Below are 11,695 nucleotides of genomic sequence, written 5' to 3'. Positions count from 1 at the left end.
TCTATGTCCTAGGACTCCAGATTAAGAAACTAAGAAATTCTGATTTAAACAGCTTCCCCTAAATTCAGTGTGCCACCTAACAGGAATAAACAGGAATACAGTCAAAAAAATTTTTTAAAGTATGTCCATCTGCACTGACATTTTTCTCAGTGTTAGGTTTTGTATTTATAAAAAATTATGTTTTTACTCAACAGGACTTTGAGGAGTTAAGGCTCAGAAAACACGAATATCATAGTTGAACAGAGACTGATAATTTGACTTTGAATGGAATGTCACTTGTATCAATTAATACATAACAAAAGACAATATTCTCTTTTCTAGTTCTATAAAGATGTTCTTATTTTAATCAACTTGTCATTCTATCTCTAAATTCTTTTACTCTAAAAATGTTAAAAGCAACTTAATTTTATCTTCTTTAGTTATTGGTGGTTGAAGGAAGTTCCCTCAAACAGGAAAGTGAAGTAGAATTTTTGCTTAGTATCAGTCTTTGCTTAGTTTTAGTTAATTATTAAAAAATTAACTGGTGTGTGTTAAAAGATACATCAGCGTGAACATTTTTCAAAAATAACTTCACACTTAGTAACTGACATCAGCAATATCTTCTCAAGATATTGAGAAATATTTCTTATTTAACATAACCTTTGTAATGTTAACAAGTATTATAATACATGGTAGTTTAATTTGGCTAACTTCCAATTAAAGTGAATAAAGAATATTTTATTTTTTACTTGTATTTGTTTGTATACATTCATTATTTGCTTCCAGAATAATTTAGAAATGTTACATAAGTACGTACCTGGCATTCAGTCTATAATCTGTAATTGATAAGATAAAAGCAAGACTTTCAGATAGGTACACAGGTTACATAAAGGAAATTCTCACACAGTTCCTGAAATTCAAGAGGAACAAGGTGCTGGTTATTTGATAACAAGAGTAAGAGGTTGGAGAGAAGAACGTATTTTAATCAAGGTATGTTCTCAGGCCAAGGCAGAAATGATTATTGAAAAGTTCACGTGGGGAGGTTACATTAGAACTAAAGTCCACAAATTATACACTAAATAGAAATGAAACATCACAGTTGAAGCCTCACAGTAGAACTAAACCCAACCATAGGTGATAATTTTAAGGTAGAATCTTTTTTTTTTTTTGATACAAAAAGATTGAAGCAGAAAAGTATTTAATACACCATTGTTGCCTTTGGAGTTGGACAGGGCCGTGTGCAAGGATGAGAGAGTGGCTGCGAGGAGCTGAGAGTGACTCCTGGCCAACTGCCAACAAAGAAATGGGGCTCTTAGTCCTGTAAGTGCAAGGAACTGCATTCTGCCAGTAACAAGAAGGAGGCTGGAGGAGAACTTTGAATTCCAGATGAAAACACAGCCAGCTCGACATCTTGAGTTAAGCCTTGAATTCCTGGAACCAACTTGAGCCTGCCTGGACTTCTCATGTACAGAAATTGTGAGGTAATAAGTGTATGCTGTTTTAAGCTCCTAAGTTTGTGATCATTTATTTTGGAGCAATCGAAAACTAATACAGATTTTGGTACCAAGGGTGCCACCATAACAAATGCCCAAAAGTGTGGAAGGGATTTTGAAAGCAGGCAGTGAACTGAGGCTGTTAGAATTGTGAGGAGCATGATAGAAAAAGCCTAGATTGCTTGGAAAGACTGTTAGTCTTGTGGACACTAAAAACGCTGCTGGTGAAGGCTCAGCAGAGAATGAGGAACGCATTACTGGAAACTGGAGGAAAAGAGATCCTTGTTATATAGTAGTGGGAATATTAGGAAAATTGTTTCCTGCAGTTATATAGAAAGCAGAACTCGTAAATAATAAACTTGGATATTGAATTGAGATTGTTAAGCAAAAAGGAACCAGGACATGCTGATTTAGGACAGTCTAAGCCTATAGAGATGGCAAAAGATGCTAAAATTAAGAGGTTACTCCTGAAAGTGTGTACAGAGTGAAAACTGTAGGTGTGGCTATACAACCTTTTGCTGCAACCCTGAAAAGATCAAAAGTTCAGGGTGTTCAATCACCCGAGGTTAAAGGTGTGCTTCATAGATCTCAATCAAACCAGAAGACCTCTAATAAGCTTATTGGCAGTGTCCTTCAGCAATCTCAGCTGAAGCCAAAAATAGAAAAGAATTATCTCAGGAAAAAAATCTGTGGATGAGCCTTTTGTCTAGTGGAGTGATCCCCCAGAAATCCACATAAAGCCACAAGGTACTTGGGAATATTTTATCAGCAGGAGCACTGCCAACTGAGACTGTAAGGGACAGAAAGAGTGTGAAATAAAAGGAGACTCTCAGCATCCCCGAATTCTCCTGGCAGGAAGCAGGGTTACTACTCAGCTGCAAATAGGATCTATCTTTCATGAAAAAGGAAGGATGACTCAGAGCTAAGATCTCAGAAGGCAGGGAAGAAAGCCACTGAGGATATTCCCGGGCCTTGAAACCTAATGGAGCCTTCCAAGCAAGACTGATTCCATTTTCCCTAATTGGGGGGCAGAATGTTTATAACTGTATTAGTTTTCTATAGCCATGTAACAAATTACCTCTAATGTAGTAACCTAAAAAACTCAAATGTATTGTCTCCCAATTCTCTAGATCAGAAGTTTGGTATGGCTATTCTGGTCTTGCTTCTTAGAGTCTCACAAAGACAAAATCAAGATGTCAGCCAGGCTTGCTCATGTAGAGCTCTGAGGAAGAATCTACTTTCAAGCTCCTTCAGATGGTGGGCTGACTTCAGTTCCTTGCAGGCCCTCATTTCCTTGCTAGCTGTCAGCTGGGGCCCTGTCTTATCTCCTAAAGACCACCCACATTCCTCTGTGTATGACCCGCTCTTGCTTCAGAGCCAGCAAAGACACATCACATCCTCCTTGTGCTTTGAATCTCTGTGCCTTCCTCTCCTTGATTGCAAATTTTGTCCTGTTATCTGAGTGTAGGAGCCCATTTTAATTGTAAGCAATCAGAAGCTCTCAATACCTCAGTGATACACGTAAAATCTGTCCCCTCAGTTGAGGTCCAGAGCACAAGCCAATATCTCTGCAGGAACCACCCTTTGATTTTGTGTGTCCTTTCCTACAGACACACCTTCTTTACTTTACTGAATGTAATCGGAAGAGAATTGGTGAAATAAAATGGCATAGTTAAGTTGTAGTCTCTTTTATTGGCCACTCAGATAAAACTGTTGGATTCTCTGAGAGAGCAAGGCCTATCAGAAGAGTAAACTAGAAACCCAGAGGGCAGGTTTCTACTTCTAATCTTGGGCAAATCAAATTAGTTATTGGATTCATTTTTCATCATAGGATTCTTTTTTCATAATAAAAGCCTTAGAAAAAATTATTACTAAATAAAGGCAATGCAATGTATTATTACTAATTATTATTTCTGTAACACTGCTGCTGTAGCCTTTTTTGATATAAAAGTAGTTTCCACATTTTTTAAAGATCTCTTTCATGATGACCCCACTGGTATTCTCTGTCTCACCTGTTATGTATTGAATATACACTACCTGAAATTCCCTTGACAGGCCGTTTGCTCTCATGCCTCCTGACCTTTTTACTCTGCCCTAACCTACAATATCATCTTTTTTTCATCTGCACTTTTCAGCCTTTGGATATCAGATCACTAAATCTCTGACACTTCACTTAATATTAGGTGCCCTTCTATGTGCTTTTTATAGACTAACTGTGTCTCTCCATCCCTCCCCAAATTCATATGCTGGAGTTTTCATCCCCAATGTGACTTTATTTGAAAATAGGGCCTTTAAGGAGGTAATTAAGGTTAAATGAGGTCATATGGGTGAAGCCTTAATCTGGTAAGACTAGTGTCCTTATAAGAGGAGGAGACACCAGGGATGTCTAAGAACAGAAGAGAGGTCATGTGAGAACACAGCAAGAAGGCAGCCATCTGTCAGCAAGGCAAGGAGGGAGATGTCACTAGGAACCAGCCCTGCCTGTCACCGCCTTGATCTTGGACTTCCAGCCTCCACAATGGTGAGCAAATATATTAATGTTGTTTAAGCCCTATTCTGTGGTAGTCTGTTACAGTAGCCCTAGCAGACTGATACAGACTGTGTAGCTTCCTGTGCATAGCTTATCAGTTTATTTTCCAGTAGCAAAACCAAAACTAAACAACAGCAACAATATCCACTTGTAAGCACAACTAGGTGGAATTTTTGACTTGTGTCCTTAATTTCAAACTTCTGGAAACGTTAGGACAGATTCAATGTTTCCAGTTTCTTACCTTCCATTTTCTCTGAAACTTCTAGTCATCTAGCTTTGACTTTCACAACGCTGCCCAAACTGTTTCTGGCTATGTCATTAATGACCTTCTACTGAGCCGCTCCCCACTCTTCATTTAATCAATCCTACTGTGTCAGGACAACACAGCTGAACATTCCCTTATTTCTAAGTTAAGGCTCTGTTGTTTTTTTCTCATAAACCTTTGGCTGTCTCTTCCAGTCTTCTTTTGCTTGTTTATTTTCATTTGTGTTTCCTTTAAACATGGACATTCCCCAGGGTTCTATTCATTGTCCTCTTCTCCCTTTACATATTCCCATTCAAACCTTCGACTTCTGCTATTGTCTGTATGTAAAGGATCCCCCAACAGATATGCACGTCCGGCTCTCTTCTCTGAGCACGCTGTCTACTGCATATTTCCACTTAGATTTCACACAGGATTTCAAATTCAATATGTTCAAAATGGAATGCCAATCATAATTTTTTTTTTGGCCTTGATGCACAGCATATGGGATCTTAGTTCCTCCACCAGGGATTGAAATGTCCCCTAACTCCCACGCCAACCCCCCCCCCCAAGAAGTGCAGAGTCCTAAGCGCTGAACCGCCAGGGAATTCCCCAATCATAATTTTAAAAAAGAGGAAATTGTGCACTGAGAAAATAGAAGGGAGATAATGGAAATCTCACAGTAAATATTTTTCCAATGCAACTTTGTTAGAGATAAAAAAAAAGCTAAAGCAAAAGACAGCAAAGCTCTCAAGTCTGCAGTTCTGAGGGAGAATTGGGAGGGTCGGATGACTGTCAGTTAAGGTGATCTCTAGATTTTGTTATGCTGTTGTTATCAGGGGCAGAACTAAAACTTTGAAACCTTTTATTATGAGACAGGTCAGAGAAGACACCCTTGAGTGTTGTCAAGAAAACTGTAATGTAAGTTGTTTAGATCAGTCACTTACATGTGTTTTTATCCTCCAAATCATTTGTGTCCGTTCTTGGGATTTTTTTTTTGTCTTAGCATACCTTCACACTTTTAATAATTTCTGAAGCAGCTAAAGAACTGTTTATGTAGATTATATCTACAGGTATTTACTATATAAGAAATTAAAATGGAATATGTAGATATACTATGTTTAAATAACTACCATAAACCCATTACATTGAAATATAAATAATTTTATAGAAATAAGTATAATTTCCAAAAAAATTTGTGGTACAGGTCAATGTTTTACATTTTGCAAATTTCTCTAATGTTTGGCTTAATAAAAGCGGCTGGATTCTCCTATCTGCCTGTGCACGCACTCTATTGTGATATGCTATTTTGGTCAAAGTATGGAAAAATAATCCTGCCTCCCACAAATAAGTAGTGGGAAAAGAGGAAGTGTTTTAATAGCCTTCTCAGATGTTTAATATTCTCTTTTACACAATACCAAAACTCATCACGTGTTGACAACTTAAAGCTTTAGTTTCAACATGGAATCTGAATCCATATCAGTGAACTTTTCATACTCTGTTATAATAAATTTAATTGGTGTCTTAGTCTGTTTGGGATGCTGTAACTAGAGCATAAAACACCAGAGACTGGGTGGCTTAGACACAACAGAAATTTCCTTGTCATAGTTCTGGAGTATGGGAAGTCCAAGATCAAAGCACCTGCAGATTTGGTGTCTGGTGAGAGCCTACTCCCTGGTTCACAGACAGCAATCTTTTCTCTGTGTCCTTATATGTCATAAGGGGCAAAGGAGCTCCTGGGGTCTCTTTTATAAGGGCTAACAATCCATAGAGTTGACCTAATCATCTCCCAAAGCCCTCACTTCCAGACACCATCACACTGGGGATTAGGTTTCAACATATCAATTTTGGGGACACGAACATTCAGTCTATAGCAATTGGTCTATCTTGCTCTTTGAATTGATCTTTTATTCATACGTGATATTATAACATCATGCATTGATCATTTTGAAAATATTAACTCACTGAGTTATGCAAACACGTTTCATTATACAACATCATAGAAACCACATTTGTTAATGTCACCACAAGTCACATCAGAAAAGTTGGTCAAGTTCACAGAGGTGAAAACTAGTAGTCCAAAATTCTAATTTCGGTTTGAAAGCTTAAATTTTGTCCTTGGCAATAAATACGTTCACCTAGTTTCCCTAAAGCAACAGGCTCACTTCATTCATTTTTGAAAAAATATCTGCCAAATGTCCATGTCTAAATAACCCTAGTTTGTCTGTCAGTTGTTCTTTCAATTAAAAATGGTATTCCATGAAAAAGAGTGGCCAATTCAACTTGCAACTCATACCACACACAAGTGTTTTTCATTGAGTTAACTATCATAATTTGGTATGCGGTAGAGCGTGTACTCACCCATGAGATTTAATGAAAAATAATATTTTTTACTGCTCAATCACAAATATTCTTAGGTGAAACCGGCTGTTTTTTCTTTTCTTTTCTTTCCTTCTTTTTTTTAAACTATGAGTTGTGGCAGTGAAAATGCAATGATTACTAGAACCGTTTGGTGCCATTGCCTTTTTTTTTAAAATTATTAATTAATTAATTTATTTTTGGCTGTGTTAGGTCTTCATTTCTGTGCGAGGGCTTTCTCTAGTTGCGGCAAGCCGGGGCCACTCTTCATCGCGGTGCGCGGGCCTCTCACTGTCACGGCCTCTCTTGTTGCAGAGCACAAGCTCCAGACACGCAGGCTCAGTAGTTGTGGCTCACGGGGCCCAGCTGCTCCGCGGCATGTGGGATGTTCCCAGACCAGAGCTCGAACCCATGTCCCCTGCATTAGCAGGCAGATTCTCAACCACTGCGCCACCAGGGAAGCCCTGGTGCCATTGCATTTGAATCACGTTAAGGTGCCAGCAGTTTACTCACTATTACTTTTGGACCCACCAGTGCAAATGTCAACAAAGTGAAAAAGTCAAGAGATTCTTAGTATTTTTATGAAAGTCATTTTGACCAAGACAATCCCCTGCAAGGGTCTTAGGAACCCTTAGCGTCCAAAGACCATATTTGAGAATGGCTGAACTATACCACTCTTGTGTCTTCAGAGATTAGATGATACTAGAGGTAGGTATAGAGATTGTATTCATTATATTTTTCTCTAAACTGGCTCCTCTGCCCATAATCCCTGTCTTATTTCGTGGTACCATTGATCAGTTAAGGTCCTGGCAGGAAAAAGGATGACATATCAAACTGGGTGATCTAAAGATCATAATAAAGAGGCTAACCAGAAATGCGTAGGCAAGATTTATGGAAACCAAGAAAGGACAGTGCAGTACCCTGAGGTTAACAATGGTGGAAAGTGTTATCTCCCTGGGCCGGAAGGGACAGGTAGAGAGAGTAGTTACTGGAACCTGGAGGCGGCAGCATAGGAAGATGGACGACTCAAGCTGGCTCTTAGAGGGCAGAGCCAGCCTATGGTGAGCCCGAAGGAAAAGAGCTGGAAGAGTATCCTGACCTCCCGTTCCTCCCTTCTCCCATCTCCTTTCCCTCCCTCCTACTTGCCTAACTCAGTGTGAAACCAGAGGGCAAGGGTGAAGTCCAGACAGATTATCAATGGATGTGTCTTTTGTTCTAGTAATTTCTTTTATCCATATAGCCTATTTTCTATTCAAAGTAGACAGTGAATGTCAATTGCCTCAAAGGAGGAATGATTCCACCAAAAATGAGAAAAAAAGTTGTTGTCATTTCTGAAGCAAAAGCTTTTGAAGTATATAATATCTTAGGGGCTTCCCTGGTGGCGCAGTGGTTAAGAATCTGTCTGCCAATGCAGGGGACACGGGTTCGAGCCCTGGTCTGGGACGATCCCACATGCCGCGGAGCAACTGGGCCCGTGAGCCACAACTACTGAGCCTGCGCGTCTGGAGCCTGTGCTCCGCAACAAGAGAGGCCGCGACAGTGAGAGGCCCCCGCACCGCGATGAAGAGTGGCCCCCACTTGCCGCAACTGGAGAAAGCCCTCGCACAGAAACGAAGACCCAACACAGCCAAAAATAAAATAAATTAATTAATTAATTTTTAAAAAAGTATATATCTTAGGTATCAGAGCTTCCAAAACTAACCCTTGCAAGATGCAGATCATAAATTTTATGCTGATAAATCATAGACTTTGAAAACTGTATGATCATCTAAAAGCAAAATTTTCCCATTCTAGAGGAAAGAAATATTCCATAGGCTGGGGAGAAATGGGAGAGTCAGAATGGAGGTGGGGAGAATGAGTTGCTGGGTGCATCCTGAGAGTGGACCCTGAGCCCTATCTTTTTGGCCTCATTTCATAGGAAAATACAATGGAAAGCCTAGAGGGCTTGAGGAAGGTGAAGCATGAGAGCAGAGAGAACGTGTGCGTGGCTGCCGGAGTGGAGCTCTGAGGGGCGAGAACAGAAATGCCTGAGACAGACTCCAGAGTTTGCTTGTACCCAGGGTGGTGTAAGGAAAAACCAGTTGTTTGTTATATGCTTCGTAAGGGCTCATAAATACCTGAGAGATCTGTTCTTCTGGATTAGGGTTTAAGTAAGATTAAAGAAGAAGATGCAGAAACGTGCATGGACCGATAACTAGGCAGCCAATGAGAATAGGAACATGTTAGCAGAGACAAGTATGAATAGAGGATGACAACTATTCATCGGAGTGTCCCTTTTCTATTCCTGCACTGTCTCTGGGCCCTGAGAGATCCCTTAGAACATAGATATAATTCTAAGGATTAGTGGCAGGGTGGACTCTGAATTGACCAAGAAAACTCTGAAATGACTAAGGGAATTCAAAAGGTTTCCTGAGGCTATCTTAAATTCACTGAGATTCTGAGATTAAACTTCTGTTATCCAGCAGAATGGGAGTCAAAATAGAAATAGGTTGAATTCCAGAAAAAACAAAATCACATTTCATGCACCTTGAATTTGAAGACTAAGATTTTTTTCCATGCTGAACTTCTAATATAGGTTTTATAACACTTTATTTCATTTATTTGTTTGCAAGTCTGTCTTCCCCACCTATAATATAAACATTTGAAAGGCAGGAAATCACTACCTGCCCACAATGGTTCTTAAATGTGTGTGGAGTTAATACAAGATCTTTAATCTTTGATTCTTTCATGAATAAAAGGAGCTATTTCGGAATGGTCACTATAGTGGTTTAAAAATATAATGTTTATCTCCTTTATTCATTCATTTCTCTCCCTTTTTGACTGTACTGCTAACATGAAGAAAAGGAAAGTGAAAGAATAAGAAGAAGCAGTTATGTTTTGTTTTTTTTTGACTGCAGTGTGCAGCTTGTAGGATCTTAGTTTCCCTACCAGGGATTGAACCCGGTCCCTAGGCAGTGAAAGTGCGGCGTCCTAACCACTGGAAGGCCAGGGAATTCCCACAGTTATGTTTTAACGGTAAAAAAATTGGATTCTAATCTTCAGTATTCATATATACATATTGAAAGTAGAGAGTGAATCGCTGGCTCCTTTTTTGAGGGTGCTACTAGCCTTTGAGAGTTAATTAATAGGTACATAAATTAATTCCACATAATGAAAAAGGAAAAAAGATAATGACAAATATAGTTAGGTCGCTTCATGCTATAAGAGTGAGTGAGCAGAAAAGCCTGAAGGAGCTTGCTCTCACTTTTATTATTTATATAGCTTCACATTTTTAATAAGTATAAGAAACGTCAAATGCCAAATAGTACAAGACAGGGAGGAGTGATCACATATATGCACTTGCTTGTGAAATCTCCCCACAGCAATTCCTTTATCACTTATGTGGGCTTGGGGGCAAGAGACATTAATTAGTTATAATGTATAGGCATTTAATAACGTGTCTGTGTGCGTGCATGCACAGACATGCCCATATATATGCACATAAATATCAAACCTCTTAAACTTTAAATTAAAAACTGTGAATTCATAAAACCTGAAATCAATCAGCCATCCGACAACTTTTCTTTAATTGTCTATTCACAATTCTGTTAAACTTTATGGGAGAATACAATATTAATTGAAAACACTGCTTGACTTGAAGTAGTTTATCTGGTAAATGGAAAAAGAAAACGTACTAATAAAATAACAAAAGAAAATCTCTAAAATATAACATGAAATAAAGTCACCTCCACGTTGAAGACTCTATTCTATGATTTACAAGTTGAAATCAAACAAAATGCTTTACCACCAGTTGCATACAATTTAACTTTATAAGTTCAATATGATCATAGCAGTTTATTAACAATAAACAGTTGATTATGTTAATTTCCTAAAAGTTTCAATGTATACAATGAGGAATGTTTTTACTTAAGTAAATTCATTTATCTTCCATAGTATTTAATGTAATTATGGTTTGATGTTTCTATATTGCTTTTACAGACATAATATTTACATAAGTCAAGTCATTTTGAATTAAACATATGCACTACTAACAATTGACGTCTAATGGGAAAAAATTGTGTTTGTACTAGACACCTCAATGACACTCAGAACTTGTAATGAGCAGATAGCACGAGGTGGCCACATTTTCCATCATGAGACACCCATCTCCCCACATGATCCTAGTTGATGGGGCCAAGAATGAGCAGCTAACCCAAGTCAGGAAGTTTAGAGATTAGCCAGGAAACCTAAAAGGCGAATAAGCCTGAAAAGCTCTGCAAAAACTGGGATGATGTGGGCCAATAACACTGTATGTTCTAGATCAGATAGTAAGATCTACAGAGAAAATCAGGCAGATAACAACAGGAACTAGAAATGAAAGAATGCAGGGAGCCTGGGAATTCAAATAAGGATCGTAAGGCATGATGTTAACGCAGATGTATAAGAATGCAGAAATTATCAGTAAGCATAAAGTATAAAGTAAAGAGAACTATAACATCAGTTTGTAGTAGAAACAAAACCGACTCAAAAAGGAGGAATGGGAAAGAAGGTAGGGGGCTCATATTCATCTCCTATCTCTAAAGGGAAGAGCCGTAAGTTCTTGCTTCTGAGGTCCCTATTGCTACCTTGAATCTAGTTCCAATCCCCACATGTCCTAATTCTATTCTGGATCCTTCTCATATATTTCAGTGTAAGCCTCACCTCTCTTACTGAGCCTTATATTAGACCTCTATTCCTGGAGCATGTTTAAATGACTTTGTTCATTGCAACCAAAAGAGTCTGACCAAACATTCAGCAATGACACCTACTATGTTCTGGGTTCTTGAGATGTAAAGATACCTCTGCACGTACAGGATTCAGTCACCTGAAGTAGGACGAACATAAATAGGTGATTCAAAATATTTCGGAAAGACAGAATCATTATTTTTACAATGGAGATCATATATTACTGATTTGTATCACCCTGCAAGTCTGCAAATCCAGGCTTAAACTCTTTCTTGACTTTTTGTTTTTTGTTTTGCAAAAGGCTGCTAGACAACATCATTTGAATGCTTCAGGGCATTCATCCTTGGCCTTTCATTGTTTTCTCCTAAAACAAGTCTTTCTCAATGTTAG

This window comes from Eubalaena glacialis, chromosome 5 (genome assembly GCF_028564815.1).
Source record: "Eubalaena glacialis isolate mEubGla1 chromosome 5, mEubGla1.1.hap2.+ XY, whole genome shotgun sequence".
Classification (NCBI taxonomy): domain Eukaryota; kingdom Metazoa; phylum Chordata; class Mammalia; order Artiodactyla; family Balaenidae; genus Eubalaena; species Eubalaena glacialis.
The sequence above is the reverse complement of the archived record's forward strand: the minus strand, read 5'-3'. Positions refer to the sequence as shown.